General features: G+C 40.4%; 1 long non-coding RNA gene across 1 annotated transcript in view; it reads right to left on the bottom strand.

The window, feature by feature from the left end:
- The window catches only part of LOC111094349, a 36,890-nt gene that overhangs the window by 11,408 nt on the left and 948 nt on the right, over positions 1-24,534 (bottom strand). The window lies entirely within an intron of this gene.

Here is a 24,534-nt window from a genome sequence, read left to right as displayed (position 1 = left end):
TTGAATCCAGGCCATCTGGTTCTTGTGCTTGTCTTTGTAACACTACATTGCCTTCTATACATAGGTAGCTCTCTTGTAAAACTTTATTAAACAGTTAAGTCTCAGGGATTCTCACTTGGCCAGAGCCTTCCAAAGCCCTGGGAGGGGCCCAATAATGTAGTCAGAGAGTTACGTACTTTTTCTAAAATCTGAAAAAAATGATATTTGAACCCAAATTGGCCAGAGCCTTCCAAAGCCCTGGGAGGGGCCCAATAATGTAGTCAGAGTTACATACTTTTTCTAAAATCTGAAAAAAATGATATTTGAACCCAAATTGGTTAAGACCACTGTCTCTCCACTCCAACGTCCCCTCTGTTACGTCCCCTCCTTATGCAGAAGGTATTGAAACTCTACAGTGGTTTCTGGGATCAAGCTAAAATTGGGATATTTAATCTGGATTCAGGGGCTATAGTAGTTTCCTGTGACTTGCTGGTTTAAAACAATACATATTTCTCTTACAATCTGGATCCAAGATGTTGCCCACTTTGGTTCCTTCTGGAGACCCCAAAGGAGAATCCGTTCCTTGCCTCTTTCCCAGCGTCTAGTAGTTGCTGACAATACTTGGAAATCCTTGGTTTGTAGACACTTCACTCTAATCTCTGCCTCTGTCTTCGTACCACCTTCTCCTCTGACTCTTGAGTCTCTCTCTCTACCTTTCTCTTGTAAAGGACACCTGATACTGGATTGGGGGCCCATTCAAAATCCAGGATGATCTCATCACAAGAGCCTTAACATCCACAGAGACTCTTTTACTAAGTAATGTCACATGTATAGGTTTGGACAAGGACAAGGATCTTTTGGTGGGGAAGCACTATTCAACCAATGTAGTGGGGTATAGTTGTGGAATCTTCAGGCATTTTTATGTACAGTTCATTATTAACTCATTTTGGCATGAGATTGTCTTCTAGAATGATGACTGGTGCCCATTCACTACACCAACAGATGCATATGTGTGATCAGACATGCAAAATGGACATGTCCTATAATACCTAGTACCAGCAGTGTATGAGTAAGGAAGACAAACAATGTTTGAAATGTGGGGAGCCAAAAGTTTGTCTGTGGAAGATTCTTCTAATCATCAGGTGTGTAAAACTGTAAATAGAGAATTCAGTTCTCATTGACACAAAAATGGAACTTCTCTCTTGTCAGGAATATATTTAATTATGCCCTGAAATCACATAGCTCATATATAAAGGAAACTTGGTAGCAGTTTTTCCTAATTAGACAACACAAAGATTGACACGACAATATCAGTGAGGTTTTTTTTTTAAGATTTATTTATTTATTTATTCATAATAGAGAGAGAGAGAGAGAGAGAGAGAGAGACAGGCAGAGGGATAAGCAGGCTCCATGCCGGGACCCTGATGTGGGACTCGATCCTGGGACTCCAGGATTGTGCCCTGGGCCAAAGGCAGGCGCTAAACCGCTGAGCCACCCAGGGATCCCCCCAAGATCAGTGAGTTTTGAAGTCAAAGCAAACTCTTTAAAGCTACAAAAATTATTTTGATCACCCATGCCGAGGAAAGACTAAATTATCTTTCCATTTTTTCTTAGACACTGATATTATAAAATTGTTGTCATGTACAGATGTGATCAGAGTATCCAGCCAAGAAATGTAGTGTAAAAGTACTATAGGATATTCTAAAAAATTGCTAATTTTTCCAGATTTTGTGATATTTGTGTCAGCTTTTTAGAGTTTATAATTGGTTATGATTTCATTTCTCATTCCTTTTTTTAAATTTTATTTATTTATTTGAGAAAGAGAGCATGCATGCACAAGCAGCAGAGAGGGGCAGAGGGAGAAGCAGATTCCCTGCTGAGCAGGGAGCCCAACCCAGGACTTGTTCCCAGCACCCTGGGGTCATGACCTGAGTGGAAGGGAGAAGCTTAACTGACAAAGTCACCCTGGTACCCCTGTTTCTCATTCTAAATAAATATTCACTTTCCTGCCTAATATTATGCTCATAATTTTATCATTTTTTTCTTAAGAGGGGCTCCAAGATTATATAACCTTTAAGCCCCACAAAAATCTACCCTTGCCCCTTTAAATAAGATACTGGCATTTTCACTCCTAGGATTATACCCAAGAAATGAACATATATTCACGGCAAGACATCTATTAGGCTTAGCAGAGATACTGAAATAGCCCCATACTGGAAGCTACCCTAATGCTATTATATTAGTTATCTATTGCTGCATAAAAAAATCACTCTAATACTTAGTGGCTTAAAATGATAAGCATTTATTATTTCCCAGCCTCTGAGATCAGGAGTTTGGGGGTGGCTTAGTTGGATGGTTCTGATTTAGGGTCTCTTCTGAGGTTACAGAGAGAACTGCAGTCCTTTAGAGACTTGAAGACCCACAGCCAAGCTCAATAAGTGGCTGTTAGCATGAGGCCTCATTCCTTGTGGGGGTTGGTCTAAGGCCTCACTGTGCTGGGAGACAGGGATGCCCATCCTATCTCCTATCTCTTTCGGTTCTTGCCTTGATTTTCCTCCTCAGAGATTTCTATTTACTGTGCATTGAGTCTTACTTGCCTATCTTCAATATTTGTAATTTTCCTTCTTTGAATCCTTTTCATCTTTTTTTTTTAAAAGATTTTATTTATTCATGAGAGACACAGAGAGGCAGTGACACAGGCAGAGGGAGAAGCAGGCTCCTCAAGGAGAGCCCGATGTGGGACTTGATCCCAGGACCCCGGGGTCACACCCTGAGCCGAAGGCAGACGCTCAACCAACCACTGAGCCCCCCAGGCGTCTCTCCTTTTCATCTTTTAAAATTTCATTTCAATTCTTCTTTTCTCTTCTGGTCCTATCTACTCTGTTAATTCACTGAAACATTTTTCCAGAGTAGCCTTACCTTCTTTTCTTTCATTTCCAATTCTCTTCTGAGTTCAGTCATCTCATTTCAGAATGTCTCTAACTTTGACGTATGTTGTCTTTTTATGTCTTGTATTATTTTTAATGTCTTTTATCTCTTTTCTAAATAGTTACAGTTACAGGTTTTCTCTGTTCTGTGGGCATGTCTTTCTGGCATGCTTTCTTTGCCTGTAGGTAGTATTGTGGTTCTGCTTCCTATTCTCTTACAACTATAATTGACTTGACCTCAATACTTTTCTGTTGCTTATTTCTATATGAGATTAATTTTCCTGAACTTTTAGGGAAGTGTGGGTCAGAACAGCTCTTCTAACTTCACAGAGCTCCCTTTTCTGTATTCATTATTTTCATGTAGTAATAAAGAATATGGCAGCATGCTTTCTAAGATTTCTTGGCTCTGCTCCCCTACCCATTATCATCTGAGCCTTGTCTTTTTATCGTCCCTATTCTGCTCAATGTTGATTCTCCCCCCAGCAATTTCTTCTCAATATGGGATCCTGTCTTGGCAGAGAGCCCTGATGGCCAGTCTTGAGAGTTCACATGGGCTAGAGTGCCCCAATTATTTCAGCCCTTGTCCCAGGCTGCTTATACTCACCCACTAATGAGTTAGGCAAAACCCTTTCCAATTTCTGGTGCTTTCTTAAATTGACCTATGAACACCTTGTGCAAATTCACTTAACTGTACCCTTCATATTCATGTACTTAGCTCTGTATATTATAGATCCATAGAAATCTATCCCTGTGTTAGGGTTCTCCAGAGAAACAAAGCTAATAGCATATGTGTGTATATATACCTAGTATGTGTGTATATGTATGTGCATATACATATGATATACATATAGAGAGAGAAGGAAGGGAGGGAAAAATGGGGAGATTTATCTTAAGGAACTGCTTGTTTATCTTATGAAAAGAGTGATTATGGAGGCTGGCAAGTCCAAAGTCTCCAGGGTACACCTGTTGGCTGGAGATCCAGAGAAGAGCCAATGTTGCAGTTCAAGTCTGAAGGCTGACTTAAAATTAACCATACACCCTCTAAAAACCACCTTAACATGAACTTACAGATGAGACTGAGAAGCTAAGTAACTTGCTCATGATAGTAGCTAGAGTAGTGGATTCAGTGGACTTAGCCCTCCTTGAGGCCAGAGTCCATGGTCTTTCCACTATACCAGGCAAAAGCTGTTCTACTGGGGTCTGGTCACAGGTCCAAGACATCATCCTCCTTAAGGAGCTGCAATGGCTTCTGAATGTTCTCACTGCTTTTGTCTTCCACACATCAGCCAGAGTGATTATTTCAAAATGGAAATCTGATTCCATCATCTAGAACTTCAATGGTGTACCACTGTCTTAGTCCATTTGGATTGCTACAACAGAAATACCATAGACGGATGGCTTAAACAACAAACGTTATTTCTCACAGTTCTGGAGGGTGAGAAGTCCAACTAAGATCAAGATGCTGATAGATTTGGTTTGGTGAGAGTCCACTTCATTGTTCACAGGTGACAATCTTCTCACTGTGTCTTCACATGGTGGACAGGGTAAGAGAGCTCACTAGAATCTCTTTTGTAAGGGCACCAATCCCATTCCTGAGGGCTTTATTCTCATGTCCTACTAATCACTTCCCAAAGGCCCTACCTCCTAACACCATTACAGGTTAGGATTTCAATACACAAATTTTGGGAAGATGAAAACATTCAGATGGTAACAGTCACTGAGAATATAACTTCCATGATAAAGACCGAAAAGCTGTAGTTTAAACGTGAGAAGTTTATCACTTTGTCACATATAGTCTAACGATCTAGGGCTATGGCTGCTCCATGGTGATGGGGATGCAGTTTCCCTCTATCTTGTTGCTTTGCTGTCCTCAGCATATGGCATCCATCTCATGGTCTAGGACAGCTCCTCCAGCCCCAACCATATGTCTATGCTCTAGTCAGAGAGAAGAAAATAGGAGGAAATAGAAGCCTGCCCTTCTGCTCACAACCCATTAGTCAGATGTGGTCACCTGGGCAAATCTATATGCAAAGAAATCTGGGATGTGGTCTTTAATTGGCACGTACCAAGCCAAAACTCTGGAGTTCAAATTCTAAAGAAATAGGGGGAAAATGAGTATTGGGGAACAACTAAGACTATGCCACATACAGTTTTCCACTGATCTTATATATGTCTCTTGGCTTTGTCTTGCCAGGCTCTAGTCCCACGTACCAACACACCCGTCACTCTCTGCCCTCTAGCCACACTGACCTTTTTCCAGTTCTTGAGTGTTCTGCACCCCAACCCCCCACCCCAATACTCTGGGCCTTTGCAGGAACTGTTCCTTCTGCCTGGAATGCCCTTCTCCCACATCACCTAGTTAACTCCCACTCATACTTCAGATGTTAGCTCAGATGTCACTTCCCCAGGTAGGCCTTCCCTGCTCCCACTCTAAAATAGATAACCACTCATGTCTACCACGAACCCTTCCTGTGTAATACTCAGCTCAGTTGTCATTATACACCTATTTGATAATTATTGAACTAATTGTCACCCCCTCCTCTAGACTATAAGTCAATAAAGGCAAGGCCATTTCAATTTTGCTCACCATTGTATCCCTATCACCTAGCAGAATACATGGGAAAATATTTTTCTTGAAAAAATGGACAAGCGAGTTATAGTGATCCTTAAAATTGTCTGAATGATACTGACAGGGTGATTTCAGCTGTATGGACAAGTTCTCAGACCACACGTCTTGATCTAGACTTATCACCTCTATGGTCACTACAGCAAGACTGGATTATCTGGGTCCTCCTGTAGGCAGAGAATGGTTGTTCAAACCCCATGATATAAGGTTTGATTCTAGTGTTCAGTGCATTGCCCTCTTGCTCCTTGACTGCAATTAGATTCCACCAGGCTTTTAACTTTTCTTTTGCTTTGATAAGGCTGTATTAAAAAAGAAACCAGGTAGTTTGAATCCTGCCAGAACGCATCCCTCCACAGAAAGACCCACAGTTTTATCACGTGAATGACTGGCTGCTCTGATGTCCAGAATACCCAGAGGGAGGAAGCACTTGGGAGTTCCCACTGAAGTGAAAATGAAGTTAAAACACCTGCAAGTCACAGATTTAACTCCCTCTTCTGCATTATTCCAGGTCCTCAGAATTACATGTCTGGATGCTTTTGGCTACAAGTCACAGAACACTCCTTCTCAGCTGGCTTAAACAGTAAAGAGTTTCTCATCATATATCTGCAACAAGTCTGGAGGCAGGGAAGTCCAGGGTTCTTTACTCATTGGAACACTCCACAGAGGCCTTGAATTCTTTCCATTCTCATTATATATGAATGGTTCTGCTCCTTGCTTTTTTCATTTGACTGTCATCCCAAACAGTACATAAATAACTACTTTATTAGTTTGTTTAGAATGAACAGTATCTCATCTTAAAGATATCATAATTTATGTAACCAATCCCCTCTTGATGGACATTTGTTTGCAGTCTTTTGCTATTACAGCAATGTGATACATACTTGTTCGTAAGTTATTTCATGTGTGAGTGAATGCATCTGAAGATAAATTTGTAATTTTGATATATGGTGCCAATCTGCCTTCCATATTGGCTATACCAATTTATATCCCCTCCCCTAATGTGTACAGCAATGCTTTAAATCTTTCTGACACCAGAACTTAGAGCAGAAAAACTATGGTAGACGTCTGAACGGTTTCTGTATACAGAAACAGTAGGTGGGTTGCTTATCAACTCAGTTGTTTTAAGTGGTAGCAACAGAAGCCTTAATCCTCCTTTCCAATAAATCACGAATCCCTTTGGACGCCCCCACCCCACCATTGTCTGTCCAGGCCAGGTTATATCCACACAGTCCATGTTTCAGAACTTAGCTGTCACTTAACCGTTCTATTCACAAATGACTCCTCTCTGGATCTTTTCTCCCTAGCTCCACCTGGCCATGATGAAGACCTCTCCTCCATTAAAACATTATGTGACACCTCCAGGCAGAATTAGTCACTCCTCTCTGCTCCTACAGAATTTTATTCACACCTCAGGCATAGCACGGATCACCTATAATAGAATTATCCATTTACCTGTCTGTCTCCCACACTATGCTCCGCAAGGATAGAAGCTTCACCACCATCTTTCAGCCAGTGCTTCCCTGCATGGCGCCTGGCAGAGTGGTTCACAGTAAAGGGGTGCTGAAATGAAATTCGACGAGGACACAGTGGTATAGCACTGGGTGGCAAATAGAACAGCATTTGTCTTTTTCGTTTTCTGATAGTAATAAGTTTAGCAAAAATATTTTGAGAATAAAAGCCAGAAACTAGTAAAGAAAATCCAATTGAAAAAATATATACAAAGTCTTCCCCCAAATATTGGAAAGGACCTAGTGCGTTCAGGAGACAGGCCCAGGTGAGACGCCCCAGACCCGGCCTGGTCAGAAGAGGCTATGCCTTGCGACCCCACACTTGGGACACTATGTGCTGGCGCCACTCAGTCCAGATCCATGACAGAACAAACTCCGGGGGAATCTAGATCCAGAAAGAACATCTAGGGGCATCTGGGTGACTCAGTGGTTGAGCGTCTGCCTTCAGCTCAGGTCATGATCCTAGGGTCCTGGGATTGAGTCCCGCGTGAGACTCCCTGGAGGAAGGCTGCTTCTCCCTGTGCCTGTGTCTCCGCCTCATTCTGTGTCTCTCGTGAATAAATAAAATCTTTAAAAGAAAAAAGAAGGAATATCTACAGTGCAGCTGAGACTTTTGTGTCTGTTTAATGTAGCCAGAAGATATTTCTAAGTCTTTCCCAATGCCTCAAGCTTGGTCCCTCATGTACCTGTTGTGTATTTGTGTTCTATTTCATATCAGGTGAATGCATATAAGGCTATAAACAGGGTCAGGGAAAAAAATGAAAAAAAAAAACAAAAACAAAAAACAGGGTCAGGTACACTTACACAGTCAATAAGTGCTGACTATGACTTTATTATTCTCACTAGCCCAAGTGTTCCCCTAGCAGTTCACCCGCCCTGTGCTGGTCCCTTTGATTCTCTCCCAGCAGATAATGTGGTCTCAGTCCCTGGGAAACATTCCGTTAAATGCACAGGCTTCAAGTCACCAACTGTGTGACCTTGGAGCAGTTACTTAATCTCTCAGAGGCTGTTTCTTCATTTGGACGATAGGCATTACATTAAGATCTACCTCTTGGGTTGTGATGAAGATTACATGAGATAAACATGGACACTGCCTAGCTCCACATAGGACTTGGAGTAAGCACTCAACTATTGTTCTCCTCCTCCTCCCCACTTTTGCAGGCTTTCACCTCTTCTTTCTGGGGGGACACATTCCCACAGCTCTTCTGGTTGACTGGAAACCTTCGGCTGGTTCTGGAATTGGGAGCATCACCAGGAGGCTTGTTTTGACCATGTGTGGATTAAATTCCTGCTCTTCCCTCAATGCCCTCCTGCCTGGATATACCTATTTCATTCCCATAAAAATGTTTTCCTCTGACCCATTCCTGAGAGCTGGAACTAGGCTGTGGGAACTTCAAATCAGAAAAATATGGTTGCCCAGTCTCTCTGACCATATCCCTACCCACTGGCCAGTATTTGGCTGACACTGCTAGGTGCCTCAATTTTGGTGAATCTGAATTTTCAGATTCACTTGTGACTTTGCCCTGTAAACTTCTTTTTGGGGACCTTTATCTGAAGTAGCAACTATGGAAAAAAATTAGCAAGTAGGCACTCTCCTTACTGACCCATTTTTGTGCATGTAACTCAGTTTTATGAAACTAAATAATATATGGCAGAGGAATACAGAGGTGTTAAAATTACAAAGATAACTATAGATACTGGATAATTATATATAACTAACATAGAAGACAGGAAGAGGCTGTCTCTGTGGAGGAGGGAGGAGGATAGAACTGCTGAAGGGCATTCAGGGAGCAGGAGATCCTCTGAATATTCCGTTTCTTGAGTAGTGGATGCATGGATGTTCATTGGGTTACTAAGCATATTCATGTAATATGCTTAGGTGTGCATGATACAATTCATATTTAAAAAAAATAAAACCATTGGGGGGATCCCTGGGTGGCTCAGGGGTTTAGCGCCTGCCTTCGGACCAGGGTGTGATCCTGGAGTCCCAGGATCGAGTCCCACATTGGGCTTCCTGCATGGAGCCTGCTTCTCCCTCTGCCTGTGTCTCTTCCTCTGTGTGTGTCTCGTGAATAAATAAATAAAATCTTTTTTAAAGAATAAAGAAAACCATTGTAAAAGAGGAAGGAAGAAAGAAAGAAGGACGGAGGGAAGAAGGGAGGGAGGAAGAGGGGGAGGAAACTGGGTCTGTTAATAGGAAAGAACATGCCAATGTCAAATTCCCATTTTTGGTGAACATTATTCAGCATCTAGGAGGATAATCCCAACAATTACTCAGTGGATCAGTTTATTTTATTTATGAACTGTGCATTAATTCAAGCTCAAAATCAAACATTCTAAGCTTCTTTCCTCAGAATATCTTCCACACTAAAATTATCTATGCCATGGTTTTCAGGGACAGAATTTCCTACAGAATCTTCACCTTGTTGTAGCCTCTTGCAGCAAGCATTCATCACACCAGGACAAAAATCAACTCTTTAGTTGTTGTTTTTTTTTTTTTTTAACTCTTTAGTTTTCATTTTAAAATTAACTCTGCTCCTTCTTCCCTCAGTACTCCTATCTCAAATTAGCCATCACCTTCAGTACTCCTATCTTAAGCAAAAGACACTCTTGCTGACAAGTAATACAAAATACCATTCTCTCAATACTAGGGTTCTTAATTTTGAATTACTCTGAAAAGCCTTGCTGAAACAAATTATTTTTCCCTCTGAACTGGCCAATGGGTAGAACGCACAGTATATCAATATGCTAGGGCCTGTGCATAGCTGTTAAATAAACGAATGGATGAATGGATGACTGTGATGTAGCCTAACACAAGAACTTTGCCCAAGAAAATCAACCATGTCTGAACTGAATCAATCAGATTCACTCTTGTGGAGCTGTAACTGACATGCAAAAGTTGGAACTTGACAGGTTAAGAAACAGTGAACACACAAAGAGATGGCAGGTCACAGAGGTTGGGTTTTGTTTTTTTTTTGTTTTTTTTTTGTTTTTTTTTTGTCACAGAGGTTTTGAAGCCACAAGGAACAAATGAACAATATTCAGAGGAGAGTTTGAAGAGGTTGGATGCCAGCAGGAGTAGGAGAATCAAAAAAACAAGGTGAGTTTCTATAATGGCAAGGAACTGAAGCCCTTCTGATGTTGAAGGCATGACAATCATAACCCTGTCACAAATTTTAGTTAAGGTCCTAAGTCACCCAGAGGTGCCTGGGTGGTTCAGTCAGTTAAACCTCCGACTCTTGATTTTGGCTCGGGTCATGGTCTCAGGGTGGTGAGACTGAGTCCCACATGGGGCTCTGAGCTCAGCGTGGAGTCTGTTTGAGATCCTCCACCCCTCCCCCTCCCCCAGCCTGTGCTATAAATAAATAAATAAATAAATAAATAAATAAATAAATAAATCTTTAAAAAAAAGGTCCTAAGTCACCATGTAGTTCTCAAATTACGTCCTACACAAGGATTAGCTGCTCTTGTTTTCTTATGAAATGTTCACTCATTCACCCAAGGTTCACCCAAGATGCAGGAGTAGAGGTAGAACCCCAGAAAACTTCTGAGTCAACATGAGCTAAAACTCAAGGGTCCCCCAAGTCATGAAAACAAGGAGGATGCTGGAAAGAGGCAGAAGGAATGGCATAAACAAAGGCATAGAGGTCTGAAATGGTTGGTTGTATTTAGGGAATGGTGAATGTATGATTTTTTTATGCTGAGCAGAAAGAACCAGAGTAGGGGAAGGATTAAAAATCCAGGAAAGAAACTCTGCTCTAGCCTATGATGAAATAGCAGAATAACTCCCAATGAAAACAAACATATGCTAGATACAAACAAATCATAGGTGTTTGATGACATCAAAGAGTAACAAATGCAGCCAGGACATGGAGCACCAGGTTTCCAGAAAGAAGGAAAATGCAGAAAGAATAGAAAAGCAGTAGAACAGTAAATTTAGAGGTAAATTTCACTGAATAATGACTGTTCAGAACAAAAGTGATCTATTTTGAGGTTTAAAATATATTAAAATAAATTACATGACAAAAATAACATGAAAACAAAGTAGCTACTACACATAATTAAAGTGTCGTAAGGACTAGAAAGGGGTAAAAGTGGTAAAATTAATTTTTTAAAAGATTTTATTTATTTATTCATGAGAGACACACAGAGAGAGGCAGAGACACAGGCAGAGCCACCCAGGGATCCCCTGGTAAAATTAATTTAAGGGTGACTTTATTAACTATGTAGGCACTTGGTTGGCTCAGTCAGTTAAACATGTCTTTGGTTCAGGTCATGATCCTGGGGCCCTGGGACAGAGTGCTGTGTCGGGGGGCGGGTGGGGGGTCTCTGCTCAGCAGGGAGCCGCCGACTTCTCCTTCTCCCCCTCCCCCTGCTTACTTTCTCTCCTCTCTGAAATAAAATCTTAAAAAATAAAAATAAAGGAGACCTTACTAAGTCATGAATGTATGCTATACTTAGGGTAACAAAATACTGAAAACAGATGGATAACAGAAAGAGTTAATAAAAATATTGGTTAATTCAAAAGAGGGCAAGAAAGGGTTAAAAAGGGGCATCTGGGTAGTTCAGCAGTTGAGCATCCCACGGTTCCAGGATCAAGTCCTGCATCAGGCTCCCCACAGGGGGCCTCCCTCTGCCCTATGTCTCTGCCTCTCTCTCTGGGTCTCTCATGAATAAATAAAATCTTTTTTAAAAAGGGATTAAAAAAATCTGTGAGCCACTTTGAGTTAATTTTTATGAAGGATATAAGGTCTGTGTATAGATTCATTTTTTTACATATGGATTGTCCAGTTAATCCAGCACCATTTGTTGAAAGACTATCTTTTCTCTATTGTAGTGTTGCCTCTGATCTTTTGTCAAAATTAGTCAAGGTTGTGTGAAGGCAGCCCCGGTGGCTCAGTGGTTTAGTGCCCCCTGCAGCCCGGGGTGTGATCCTGGAGACCTGGGATCGAGTCCCACGTCGGACTCCCTGCGTGGAGCCTGCTTCTCCCTTTGCCTGTGTGTGTGTGTATGTGTCTCATGAATAAATAAATAAAATCTTTAAAAAAAATTAGTCAACGATATCTATGTAGGTCTATATCTGGGCTCTCTATTCCAATCCATTGATCTATTTGTCCGTTGTGTCATACCACTCTGTTTATTGTACCTTCATAGTAAGTCTTTTTTTTTTTAATAGTAAGTCTTAAAGTTGGGTAGTCTTTGTCAGAACTGTTCTCCCCTCAAGATTGTATTGGCTATTCCTCTACATAAACTTAGAATCTCCTTCAATTTGGTGTTGGCTTTTACCTCTATATAAACTTTAGAATCAGTTTGTTAACATCCACAAAATAACTTGCTGGGATTTTTTTTTTAAGATTTATTTATTCATGAGAGACATAGAGAGAGAGAGAGAGAGAGAGAGAGAGAGAGAGGCGGAGACACAGGCAGAGGGAGAAGCAGGCTTCCTGCAAGGAGCCCGACATGGGACTTGATCCCGGATCCTGAGATCACGCCCTGAGCCGAAGGCAGACACTCAATCACTAAGCCACCCAGGTGTCCCACTTGCTGGGACTTTGATTGTGATAGTTTTGAATCTACAGATCAAGTTGGGAAGAAAGGACGTCTTGACAATATTGAATCTTCCTATCCACAAACAGGATTTAGTTCTTCTTCATCAAAGTTTTGTAGTTTTCTTTATATAAGTCATGTACACATTTTGTTAGATTTATACCTAAGTGCTTCATTTCAGGGAGAGCTAATGTAAACGGTATTGTGTTTTCAATTTCAAATTCCACTTGTTCAATGCTAGTATAAAAGAAAGTGATTGAGTTTTGTATATTTACCTAGTATCACACAACCTTTTTTTTTTTTTTTTAAGATTTATTTATTCATGAGAGATACAGAGAGAGAGAGAGAGAGAGGCAGAGACACAGGCAGAGGGAGAAGCGGGCTCCATGCAGGGAGCCCAATGTGGGACTCGATCCTGGGACTCCAGGATCAGGCCCCGAGCTGAAGGCGGCACTAAACCACTGAGCCACCAGGGCTGCCTTCACACAACCTTCCTATAATTGCTTATTAGTTGGAGGAATTTTTGTTGCTGATTCTTTCTGATTTTCTACATAAACCATCATGCTCTCCATGGACAAAGAGTTTTATTTCTTCCTTCCCAATCTGCATTCCTTGTATTTCCTTTTATTATTGCATTAGCTAGAACTTTCAGTACAATGTTGAAGAGCAAAGGTGAAAGGGGACATCCTTGCCTTGTTGCTGATGTTACTAGGAAAGATCGGAGTTTCTTACCATTAAGTATAATGTTAGCTTTTGGTTTTCTGTAGGTATTTATCGAATTGAAGAAGTTGCCCCTCTATTTCTAGTTTGCCAAGAGTTGGGATTTTTATTTTGTTTTTTTACCATGAATGGACATTGGATTTCATCAAATGCTCTTTCAGCATCTATTGATATGAACATGTGATTTTTCTTCTTTAGCTTGTTGATGTGATAGATAACACTAACTGATTTTTGAATGTTGAGCCAGCCTTGCATAACTGAGATGAATCTCACTTGGTCAAGGTGTATAATTATCTTTCTACATTGTTGGATTCAATTTGCTAATATTTTATTGAAGATTTTTGCAACCATGTTAATGAGAGATATTGGTCTGTCATTCTCTGTTTCTTTTGTCTGTCTGGTTTGGTATTAGGGTAATGCTGGCCTCATGGAATGCTGCTGCTATCTTTCAAAAGAGATTGTAGAAAATAGGTATAATTTAAAATATTATAGAATTCACCAGTGAAGCCATTTGGATTTCATGTTTTCTGTTTTGGGAAGTTATTATTTATGGATTCAATTTCTTCATTGGGCATAAATTTATTTTGTCTGTTTCCTCTTGTGTATTGCCAGACCATGTCTTTCAAGAAATTGATTTCATCCAGGTTATCACATTTGTGGACACAGAGTTGTTCATATTATTCCAAGAGGGACAAACAGACTCTGTTTAGCACGGAGCCTGTCATGGGGCTTAATCCCAGAACCCTGAGATCATGACCTGAGCCAAAGTCAGATGTTTAACCGACTGAACCACCCAGGCACTCTGCTTTATTATTCTTTTAATGTCCATGGAATCTATAGTGATGTTTCCTTTTTCATTTCTATTAGTAACTTGTGTCCTCTCTCTCTTTTTGTGTCCTCTTTTTTCCTTAGTTAGCCTGGTTAGAAGCTTATTGACTTTATTACTCTTTTCAAAGAAAAGATAATCTTGGTTTGTTGATATTCTCTATTAATTTGATTTTCAATTTCATTGCTTTCTGCTCTAATTTTTATTTTTTTCTTCAATGCTCTTCCTTTCTTTATGTAGATCCAAGTTTCTTATTATCATTTTCCTTCTCTCTAAAGAACTTTTAACATTTACAAAATAAGGTCTCCTGGCAATAAATTCCTTAACTTTGAAAAAGTCTTTGTTTCCCCCTGAACTTCTGAAGGATAATTTCACAGGGTACAGAATGGGAGGTAGTAGGGATTTTCTATCTTAACATGTTAAATGTTTCACCCTAGTCTCTTCTTGCTTGCATGGTTTCCATGTTTGCATGGGAAAAGTTGGATGTAATTCTTATCATTGCTTCTCTATAGGTAACTTATTTGTCCTCCCTGGTTTCTTTCAGGAATTTTTTATCTTTGATTTTCTGTAATTGGAATATAACATGCTTAAGTATAGTTTTCTTTGATATTTATCCTGCTTGATGTTATCTGAGCTTCCTGGATCTATGGCTTCGTGTCTGACATTCATTTTGGGAAAATTCCCAGTCATTGTTTCTCAAATATCTCCTATTCCTCTTTCTCTTTCTTCTGGTTCTCCCATTATGCAATATATTACGCCTTTTGTGGTTGTCCTACAGTTTTGGATAGTCTCCTGGCCTTTTCAGTCTTTTTCTGTTTGCTTTTCAGTTTTGGAGGTTGCCACTGAAATATTCTCAAGGTCAGAGATTCTTTCCTCAGCCATGTCCAGTCCACCTATAAGCCCATCAAAGGCATTCTTCATTTCTTTTTTAAAAATTTAAGTCTAACATGTCATTCTTAATTTCTATTGCAATGGTGTTTTTTTTTTTTTTTAATCTCTAGTATTTAAAGATATTTAAAACAGCTCCTTTTGCCTGGTACATTATACCTGGCAAAAATAAAAATAATAAATCATAAGACATATTAAAAAGAAAACACAGTTGGAAAACAGAGCAAGCATCAGAACCAGACTCTTATATAGCATGTTGAATTATCAGATTGGGAATTAAAAACAATTATGATTAGTATGCTAAGACTGCTAATGGATAAAACAGACAGCATGAAAGAACAGAGGGACAATGTAAACAGAGATGGGAATTAATAGAAAGAACCAAAAAGAAATACTAGAGATTAGGGATGCCTGGGTGGCTCAGCAGTTGAGCATCTGCCATCAGCTCAGGGTGTGATCATGGAGGTCCGGGATCTAGTTCCACATCAGGCTCCCTGCATGGAGCCTGCTTCTCCCTCTGCCTGTGTCTCTGCGTTTTTATCATGAATAAATAAATAAAATATTTTTAAAATAAATATCTTTAGTAATGTGTTAAGTTGTAGGGGGAGAGGAAACATTCTCCAGTTCTATGATTAGGTCTCTGAGCCTGCGCCTCTGGACTGAGAACCTCACATATACTTCTCATGCCCTCCTACCACCCTTAGGTAGAAGAGGATGGCCAGAGGATGCTGGAGTTGGGTATTTCCTTTCCCTAGGTCAGTTATGCTCTGATAAATCCCAGCAAGTTAGACTCCAGTTTTAAAAAGTTTCTCTGGAAGCAGACCTTGCTAAGACAAATGCTTTGGTGTATTTCAAAATGGTTCCTTTTCCTCCTCCCCATCAGAAGCATGTGGAAATTTTTCCATTTATTCACTGTGAGATCCAGGTAGAACTACAGAAGGTAAAACTCACAAAAGTGTGGGGGCCTCTAAATGACTGGGTTCCCCTGGAGTCTTTTTTTTCCCCCTGGAGTCTTTAACTCAGAATTTTCCATACTGAGTTCCCAGGAATTCATAAATTACAGTTCATGTTTCCATACCCCAGCACTGGTTCCTATAGAGCTTTCAGTTCATTGGGTTCCTGCTGTGTCAGCTCTGATTCTCTCCATTTGCCTGTTGGTCTCTCCAATGTGGGGGACAGCAGTTTGCCCTATGACTTCACTTCTCTTACAAAACAAAGAATGTTGATTTTTCAGTTTGTTTAGCTTTTTTTTTTTTTAAAAAAAAGGATTTTGTTTATTTATTCATGAGACACAGAGAGAAGCAGAGACATAGGCAGAGGGAGAAGCAGACTTCCTGTGGGGAGTCCAATGTGGAACTCGATCCTGGGACCCTGGGATCATGATCTGAGCCAAAGGATGTTTGTTTAGCTTTTTACTTGTTGTTAGCATGGAGTAGTGACTTCTAAGCCCAGAAACTGGAAGCCTTATGTTTTATTATTACTGATTTCCAGCTTGTCAGATTTTATTTTTAAGATTTTATTTATTTGAGTGAGGGAAAGAGAGTGAGAGAGAGCACAAGCAGGGGAAGGGGCAGTGGGATAGGAAGAAGCAGAAGCCTCACTGAACAGAGTGCCTGATGTGGGGTTCGATCCCAGGACTCTCGGATCATAACCTAAGCTGAAGGCAGAAGCTTAACAGACTGAGCCACCCAGATGACCCTTATTTGTCAAATTTTAATCCTATAAAGTTTACAGAGATTTCCTTAATGGTCCAGCTTAAAACAAGACTCAAACTGTTACCAAGTAACTTAACTGCATCCCAGAACATAGCCTAAACACAGGAATATTCTAAAGGAATAGAAAACAACCCAGTACCCAATAAAGTAAAATTCACAACGTACAGATGAAACTACAATGTGACATTGCAGAAGAAAAGATTAGTGAACTTGAAGACATAGACTGTGATAAATTTAAGATCTGTTATAATGCCACAGCAGCCACTAAAATAACAAATACAGAATTATATAGCTAAAAATCCAATGAAGCAAAGAGTGGAATAATAAAAAGTACCCAATCCAAAAGAAGGCAGAAAAGGAGGAAAGGGGAGCAAAGAACAGATAGGACAAATAGAAAACAAACAGCAAGGTAATAACCAACCTACATATTTTAAAAATCACATTAAATGTGGCTGAATTCATTAAATGGCAGAGATTTTCAGTTTGGACTTTTTTTTTTTTAATAATAAATTTATTTTTTATTGGTGTTCAATTTGCCAACATACAGAATAACACCCAGTGCTCATCCCATCAAGTGCCCCCCTTAGTGCCTGTCACCCATTCACCCCCACCCCCCGCTCTCCTCCCCTTCCACCACCCCTAGTTCGTTTCCCAGAGTTAGGAGTCTTTATGTTCTGTCTCCCTTTCTGATATTTCCTACCCATTTCTTCTCCCTTCCCTTCTTTCCCTTTCACTATTATTTATATTCCCCAAATGAATGAGAACATATAATGTTTGTCCTTCTCCGATTGACTAATTTCACTCAGCATAATACCCTCCAGCTCCATCCACGTTGAAGCAAATGGTGAGTATTTGTCGTTTCTAATGGCTGAGTAAAAGATAAACTCAAAATGGATGAAAGATCTAAATGTGAGACAAGATTCCATCAAAATCCTAGAGGAGAACACAGGCAACACCCTTTCTGCACTCAGCCGCAGTAACTTCTTACAAGATACATCCACGAAGGCAAAAGAAACAAAAGCAAAAATGAACTATTGGGACTTCATCAAGATAAGAAGCTTTTGCACAGCAAAGGATACAGTCAACAAAACTAAAAGACAACCTACAGAATGGGAGAAGATATTTGCAAATGACGTATCAGATAAAGGGCTAGTTTCCAAGATCTATAAAGAACTTATTTTCTCCCTCTGCCTGTGTCTCTGCCTCTCTCTCTGTGTGTGACTATCATAAATAAATAAAAAAAAGGGGCATCCCTGGGTGGTGCAGCGGTTTAGCACCTGCCTTTGGCCCAGGGCGCGATCCTGGAGACCCGGGATCGAGTCCCACGTCGGGCTCCCGGTGCATGGAGCCTGCTTCTCCCTCTGCCTGTGTCTCTGCCTCTCTCTCTCTCTCTGTGACTATCATAAATAAATAAATAAATAAATAAATAAATAAATAAATAAATAAATAAATAAACTCAACACCATAGAAACAAACAATCCAATCATGAAATGGGCAAAAGACATGAACAGAAATCTCACAGAGGAAGACACAGACATGGCTAACACACACATGAGAAAATGCTCTGCATCACTTGCCATCAGGGAAATACAAATCAAAACCACAATGAGATACCACCCCACACCAGTGAGAATGGGGAAAATTAACAAGGCAGGAAACCAAAAATGTTGGAGAGGATGCAGAGAAAAGGGAACCCTCTTACACTGTTGGTGGGAATGTGAACTGGTGCAGCCACTCTGGAAAACTGTGTGGAGGTTCTTCAGTTTGGACTTCAAAAAAAAAAAAAAAAAAGACCCAACTATGTGTCTCCTAAAAGAAAAACACTTCGGGGGATCCCTGTGTGGCTCAGCGTTTAACACCTGCCTTTGGCCCAGGGCATGATCCTGGAGTCTCGGGATTGAGTCCCGTGTCGGGCTCCCAGCATGGAGCCTGCTTTTCTCTCTGCCTATGTCTCTGCCTCTCTCTCTGTCTTTTATGAATAAATAAATAAAACCTTTAAAAAAAAAAGAAAAAGAAAAACACTTCAAATATAAAGACACAGATTTTGATAAAAAAAGTAAAAGGAAAGAAAAAGACATATGCTATCACTAAAAGAAAGCTAACATGACTATATTAATACCAGACAAAGTAGATTTCAGAGAAAATATATAACCAGGAATAAAGAAGGTCATTACATAATGACAAAGGGGTCAATTCATCAAAAGATCCTAAGAATCCTGAGTGTTTATGCACCTGAAAGCAGAGCTCCAAGATACATGATGCAAAAACTAATACCACTGCAAGGAGTAATCCAGGATTCTATTCAGAGATTTCAATATTCCTGTCAATAATGGATAAACAAGTACAGAGATTCATAAGGATATAGAAGGTATAAGCAACACTATCAACCAGCAACACTATCAACCACCTTAACCTAACTGACATTTATAGAACCAACGACATCAACATACACATTCTTTTCAGTCAGAATGTAGCTTAGAAGAACCATCTGGGTAGGAAAGAGACTTGAGAGTCATTAGTTTTAAGATCATAATCAAAGCCTTGAGACTGGATGCAAAGAGTGTGGAGGGTGAGAAGAAAGGATGAGTAAAGCAGAGCAATCTGAGGAGCAGCCAAGACATGTGGAAGCAGGAGAGTGGGTGTACTCAAGACCACTGAAGAGTGTTTCATGCAGGGACCGGCCCAGAGAGTCAAGTCTGCATTTATTCATTCAACAATTCTGAGCACCTGCTACATAGCAGGCACTGCAATGGGGACACAATGGGAAGAGGAAAAGCAGACTTAGACCATCCTATCCTGAGGTTCACTGTCTAAATAGGGATGTCAATCAAATAAATCCACCAACAAATTTGTAATTACCAAGATGGTTTTGTGAGAGCATATATCAAAGGAATGCAATCTTCCTGAGAAGTAACATTTGAGCAAGATCAAGACAGGCAGGCACTAGATAAAACATCACAAGCAACCAAAGAACAAAATAGGTAAACTGGACTTCATCAAAATTAAAAATTCTTGTGCTTCAAAGGACACCATCAAGATAGTGAAAAAAAAAAAAAAAAAGAAAAAAAGAAAGTGAAAACACTCCCTGAGCACAGGAAAAAATGTCTGCAAAACATGTATCTGAAAAGAGAGTTCCATCTAGAATATATTAATTTTTAAAAACATTTTATTCACTTATTTGAAAGAGAGTGAGTGTGCACATGAGTGTGGGGAGGAGAAGAGGAAGAGGCAAAGAATCTCAAGCAGACTCCATGCCGAGTACAGAGCCAGACGCAAGGCTCTGATGCCACAACGCTGGGATCATGACCTGAGCCAAAATCAAGAGTTGGAGGTTTAACCAACTGAGCCACCTAGGCACCCCTAGAAGATATTTAAGAACTCAATAATAAAAAGACAAATAACTCGGGCAATCCAGGTGGCTCAGCGGTTTGGCGCCTGCCTTCGGCCCAGGATGTGCGTGATCCTGGAGTCCCGGGATCAAGTCCCGCGTTGGGCTTAGTGGAGCCTGCTTCTCCCTCTGCCTGTGTCTCTGCCTCTCCCTCTCTGTGTCTCTCATGAATAAATAAATAAAATCTTTAAAAAAAAAAAAAGACAAATAACTCAATTTAAAAGTGAGCAAAGGATTTGAATAGACATTTATCCAAGGTATACAAATGGCTACTAAGCAAGTATGCTCCAAATCATTTGCACTAAGGAAATGCCTATCAAAACTATGATGAGATACTGCCTCACACCCGAAAGGATGGTCATGATAACCTTTAAACTGGAAAATAACAAGTATTGGTGACTATATTAGTTTGCTAAAGCAGCCATAACAAAGTACCATGAACTGAGTGACTTAAGCAACAGAAATTGACTACTCACAGTTTTAGATGTTAAAAGATAAACTGAGGCACCTTAAAAATTTTGAGTTTATTTGAGCAAAAATTGATTTGAATCAATTGGATCTGCAGCATCCAATCTAGCAGATAGAAGGGACCCTCTGAGGAGCTGTACAAAATGAAAGGCCTTCATAGAATGCAATGGGAAGAAGGAAGTTACAGCAGCAAAAAGCAGATTGGTTCTAGCAAGGTTCTTTTCCTTTGGGGGATGGCGGAGGTTTATCTAGTGCTGATGAGGTGAGTCCTGATTGACTGGTTTAAGATTCCATTTCTTCGAGAGCTGAAACTGCAATTAAGTTAAGCCTGTTTGGTTGACATGGGGCTCAGTATAAGTGACTCCACTGTGGGTCTTGCTTTTAACAGAAGCTAGAAGTCCAAGATCAAGGGGTCAGCAGGGCAGCCATGCTCCCTCTAAAGGGGCTGGGAAGGATAGGTCCCAGGCCTCTCTATAGTTTCTGGTAGTTGCTTGGTCTGTGGCAGCCTGACTCCAATCTTCACATGGCATTCTCCTTGTGTGCGAGTCTGTGTAACCAGATTTCTCCTTTTCATAAAAGACTCCTGTCATATTGGACAAGGGGTCCAATTTATTCCAATATGACCTCATCTTTACTAATTACATATGTAATAACCCTATTTCCAAAGAAGTTCACATTTTATGAGGGACTCTGGGATTAGGACTTCGACATACGAATTTTGGACCCATAACACCAAGGATGAGGAGAAATTGGACACTCATACAGTGCTTTTGGGAATGTAAAATGGTACAGCCACTTTGAAAAACAGTCTGGCAGTTTTTCAACATGTTAAACATAAAGCTACCATATGATCTAGCAATTCCACTCCTAGGTACATATCCAAGGAAATGAAAACATATGTCCATACAAAAAATTATATACAAATATTCATAACAACATAACTCATAAAAGCCAAAAGGTGGAAACAATCCAAATGTCCTTCAATTGATGAATGGATAAACAAAATGTAGTGTTATCACATCACAGAATATTATTTGGCAATAAAACAAATGAAGTACTTAAACTTACATGATATTATATCAATTATATCTCAATAAAAAAGTTAAATGAGTACTGACACATGACTCAGCATGACAGCATAGATGAACCTTGAAAACGTTAAGTGAAAGATGCAGTCATAAGCAACCACATAATGTATGATTCCGCTTATAAGAAATGTCCAGACTTGGCAAATTTGCAGAGGCAGAAAGTACACTGGGTGCTCAGGACTGGGGAATTGTGGAAAGTAGGGGGAAGCGACTTTTAATGGATACAAGGTTTCTTTCTGGAGTAATGAAAATGTTCTGAAATTGTGATGGTTATTCAACTACGAATACACAAAGTTTAACTGTGTACTTTGAATGGGTGAGTTTTATAGTATGTTAATTTTGTTTATAAAGCTGTTACTAGGGATCCCTGGGTGGCGCAGCGGTTTGGCGCCTGCCTTTGGCCCAGGGCGCGATCCTGGAGACCCGGGATCGAATCCCACATCGGGCTCCCAGTGCATGGAGCCTGCTTCTCCCTCTGCCTCTGTCTCTGCCTCTCTTTCTCTCTCTGTGACTATCATAACTAAAATAAAAATTAAAAAAAAAAAAAAAAAAAAGCTGTTACTAGGGGCACCTGGGTGGCTCAGGCGGTTAAGCACCTGCCTTCAGGTCAGGTCACGATATCGGGGTCCTGGGATTGAGCCCCCCAGTCAGGTTCCCTGCTCAGCAAGGAGTCTGCTTCTCCCTCTCCCTCTGCCCCTCACCCTCCACTTGTGCTCATGAGCATGGTCTCTCTCAAATAAATAAAATCTTAGAACAAAAAGCTGTTATTAAAAAATAATAAAAAATAATAATAATAAATAAGAATAAACTTCTCACCATGAAAGAAAGGAAGGGGAAGAGCATTCCAGTAAAAAACAATCACCAGAAGGTGAGTTCCAGAATGGCAGCAATTTTTGCCAGTTTTGTTCACTACTGTACTCCCAGTACCAAAACAATGTCTGGTAAATAGGTATAGTATGTATACTCACATATTATTTATAGTACATAGTATAATATAGTTACAAGTGCAAAAGTCTTGCGGCTGGCTCAGTCAGTAGAGCATGCAACTCTTGATCTTGGGGTCATGAGTTCAAGTCCCATGTTGGGGGTAGAGCTTACTTTATAAAATAAAAAATAAAAAGCCCTGTATCCGGAAAAGAGCACTGGCCTCTGGAGAAAAAGATCAGTGTGTATGTGACTGCAATGACACTGAAGAGGACAGTTGGACCGTGTAGGTCAGAGATTTAGACCTCAATCCTAAAAGCAATGGGGAGCCACGGAAGGATTTTAAGTGGAGGTGGAGCAGATTTACATTTTAAAAGACCCTACCAGTAGCAAGGGAGAGTCGTTTAAGGTAAAGACTGAAAAGTTGGATTTAGCAACACAGAAGTTGTTGGTGACCTTGGACAAAATCAATCCAGGTAGAGACGGGGTGACTAATTTTGGGAACTGGAAAGGAAGTAGAGCTGGCAAAATTATACTACACTTGGTAAGACCTCTCCATATTCACAAGTCTCCAAGGAAACCGACCAAAAATACACTTGGCTTGGGAAATAACAAAAGACATGTTCACATGAATATTCACACACAGCCGGTTCGCCAGCTGATTCTGTTTCTGTTCAAGGATTCCACACTTCTCACCCTGACCCAGAGGAGAACCCATGGCCACAGTTCTTCGTTCTCTCCCACCAGATGCTGGCTCTTCGTTGCTGGGAGTGATGGATATAAGACCACAGAGAAAGCTGCTGTCATCTGAGACTTGGGGGCATTTCAGAGACATAACTTGTCCCCTTTTAGCTTCACTGGGCCTCTCACCCAGACTATGTACAACCCAGAACCCAAGGGCAAGCCAAGTAGACACACTCACAGCCTGTTCACTAAAGACTAAAGGTGAAACTTTTGGAATAGGGCACTTGTCCATAGTGTGCCAGATGTCTGAACTGAGAACCAAAGAGGCTGGGTTCTAGGTCTCGCTCTGCCAGTCACCAGAGCAAAGCCTTGGGCAAGCAATATAATCTCTCTGGGCTTCCACGTGCTCATCTCAAATATTAAGAGAATAAACACATGCCCTGCCCTGACCAGAGTGGTTAGGAGATGAGAACTGTGCAAGGGCATATCTAGATTTTGTGGGGCCTGAAGTTTCTATCATTTCGTGGGACCTCTTTAAGAATATAAAATTTTAAGAACAAAATTAGGTACGCATCTGAATATATATTTAGAATGAGAAATTACATCAAACTGTAACTGTTAAAAAGGTAATACAAAAAAAAATCAAAACACTTTTTTTTTAAATTACATATTTGGGGACGCCTGGGTGACTCCTCGTCTGCCTTTGACTCAGGTCGCAATCCCTGGTCCAGGGGATCGAGATAGAGTCCCACATCAGGTTCCCTGCAGGAAGCCTGCTTCTCCCTCTGCCCGTGTCTCTGCTTCTCTGTGTCTCTCATGAATAAATAAATAAAATATTAAAAAATAAAATAAATAAAATAAAATTACATATTTGTCAGGGCACCTGGTGGCTCAGTCTGTTGAGCCTTAGACTCTTGGTTTCTGCTCAGGTCATGATCTCAGGTCGTGGGGTCAAGCCTGTGTAGGGCTCACTTTAAGCACAATGTCTGTCTGAGGTCATCTCCCTTTCCCTCTCCCTCCCCATCTGTCCCTCTCTACCACTCTGTCTCTCAAATAAATAAATAAAATTTTTAAAAAATCACATATCTATCTGTCAAATTAATTGCCTGGCATATCACTATCCATTTTTTCCCCCACTACATTTTTTTTTTTTTTGGTTACATATTCTTTAACGGTTTCCTCAAAGATAACAATTTTGTAATGTTCTCTATGGAGAGAACAGGAAAATAATTCAGTCTTTCTCTCT

The sequence above is a fragment of the Canis lupus genome, chromosome 37 (genome assembly GCF_011100685.1).
Source record: "Canis lupus familiaris isolate Mischka breed German Shepherd chromosome 37, alternate assembly UU_Cfam_GSD_1.0, whole genome shotgun sequence".
Classification (NCBI taxonomy): domain Eukaryota; kingdom Metazoa; phylum Chordata; class Mammalia; order Carnivora; family Canidae; genus Canis; species Canis lupus.
Note: the sequence above shows the minus strand (reverse complement) of the source record. Positions and strands in the feature narration are given on the sequence as shown.